A 2,496-nucleotide genomic window follows, 5' to 3' on the forward strand; every position below is an offset into this window, starting at 1 on the left:
AAAATATAATACTATTTTCACCATACTTTATGCTATATCTAGTCAGTATAAGAAGAAAATAATTATCCAAAAGTCTATGCATCAGTAACACTGGTGTGATTACAATCAATATTGCAAAGTTCTCAAGTATTTTTAAAACATATTCAATAACAATTCAGAATCGTATTTTTGTTTATGAAATCAGAGTCAATAAAGGTGAGAAAATATGATTCAGTCTTATGTCAATCAAAATTGTTATCAAATTTCATAGATACCTACATTTGCAATGTGAAAATATAGAGTAGTTAATATTCATTTTAACAAGCTACAATTTGATATTAGTCACTGAATCCAAAACTGAAATGATTATAAAATGAATATCTGATACATATCTATGAATAATAATGCAGTATGTCTTCAAATAAAATTCAGAACTGTGAGATAAAAATTCTTCCTGTACTGAAATTAGAGATTCGAATTGTCTTAGTACTGGTTATGTAAAAGATATGCATCACTGAAAAGAGTAAGCAAAATTAATGCATTGCTCTTGTAATCAACTCTATATCTACACTTGAGTCAGGCCTTCATTCTCCCCATTATTTTCTCTCAGCATATTGATAGTTTTAAGTGCTTTATATTCTGATACTATTAAGTAGGTAGAATAGGGACTTAAAATGCGGTTGTCTCCCCAAGGCCTGCATAGAGCCACCACAGAGGGATTGTAGGGAAATCAGGCCTCCAGTGGACACCTATGGGAAAATCCAGACCGGGGCATGTGCCAACTAAGCCCCTGAGTGCAGGTGAACCTAAACCTAAAGCCACAACTTAGGCACCCGGACTCTGAGCCTAACTCAGCCACTGAAATCAGCCAATCCTTTCAACTTTGTCTCCCCAGTTACAGGGGTTAAATACACAGGCTGCTGGCCTCTACTTTCCCTTTTATTTAAATTCTGCTCTTGCTCAGGTGCCTACTGCAGACAGAAGGTGGGAGTCGCTCCCAGGTGCTGGAACATGCCAGCCTACATGCCTGCCCTTTTCTCGGCTGCACCTTCTCTTGGCCCTTGGTGATTTAATGGTTCCCAAACTGCGGGACTGGGGTTCCCCTTCCTGTACTCTTTCCACGTGTGTGTGTGTGTGTGTGTGTGTGTGTGTGTGTTTTGTTGGTTGTATTTTTTTTTGCGTTCAGCTGTGAACTTCCCACACAACTCCTGCCCAACCTTGCATGCTTTCCAGAAATAGTGTGCATTTTTTGAGACCGTAATACCTGAAACTTCCCTACTCATAAAAGTCACTTGGATTACAAAGCATGCTTCTGCTGCATGAATTCTTTCAGCTCTGCAAAGCAAGAACCGAGGAAACCAATCCAAGAAAAGTACCATTTGACACCGCGACTCCAATAAACTCTTTGGACTCCACCTTTAAGGTAAGTCCAGCTGGGGACACTTCTGTCCCCGGAGTGTGCATGAATCTCTGCCTAGCTGACTTGCTTTCAGTGCACTTCACCACCCCACCTTTGAGAAACTGAGAAGCTCTGGTGGCTGGGTCCAACTGTAACCATCAAACTTTACCTGCGAGGCTGCGGTTTGAAACCACCAGCCTGCACAGGAAGGAGATGGGATCGGTTTCTCTCAGACCCAGCAGTGAACCCTCCGGGATCCGAGTTGGCCCTTTGAAGCAGCTGTGGTTAGCTAGGGGATTGTTCCTCTCCATGCCCAGGGGCCCCGACGGGAAGTTGGAAGCCGATAAGAGCTAGAATGCAAGCACAAATTCAGGCCTTTGAGACAGGAAGCCGGTACACCTGAGAGGACCCCAATCTAGGCCAGGTGAGCTGAATTCAGTCAATGGTCAATGGGGTCAACCAGGACCTTCAACTATGCCTCCCAGGGAAGGGTCCTGAAAATGTCAGAATCAGGAGCCACCACCCGCCCCTAACCCCCTCCTTCCTTGGCAGCTGCTCCTGGGCTGGGCTGCAGTTTCTCTGGCCTCGGGTTTCCACATGTGGGTGTCTGTGTAAAACCTGAAATTCCTTCTATCCTTTATAAAAACTCATTTGGATCACACACCAGGCTTCAGCGTGAATTCTTTCTCATGCAAAGCCAAGGACAGAGGTACTTCCCACCTGGGGAATCTGAAGTTAAAGAGCAGCCCACCCGGGGCGCTTGCTCTAATGAAATGGCTGCTGGAAGTTTTTACATGCCCCCACACACCCACCACATCTGCCCATGCTTCACCACGCGTCTGCCTCCTACTCCCCTGTGTAACGCCTGCCTCCATGTTCCACCATGTGCACCTTCTAAAGCCTTGTTTGCATCTAGTACTGTGGGCTACCCTTTGGTCCTGCGCTGTACGGCAGCGTGCACCCTTCTACCTTCTCTTACTTTTCTAGAACAGTTCCCTAGTTGCGGCCTCCCTGGTAACCCACCCTGCTTCCCGTCCATGTGTTTAAGCACTGTGCTATTTAAGTGCTGTGTGGTTTAAATTGGTTGGTCTATCTGCAGGATCTGGCTCCCTCTCTTT

Source organism: Tenrec ecaudatus, chromosome 8 (genome assembly GCF_050624435.1).
Source record: "Tenrec ecaudatus isolate mTenEca1 chromosome 8, mTenEca1.hap1, whole genome shotgun sequence".
Classification (NCBI taxonomy): domain Eukaryota; kingdom Metazoa; phylum Chordata; class Mammalia; order Afrosoricida; family Tenrecidae; genus Tenrec; species Tenrec ecaudatus.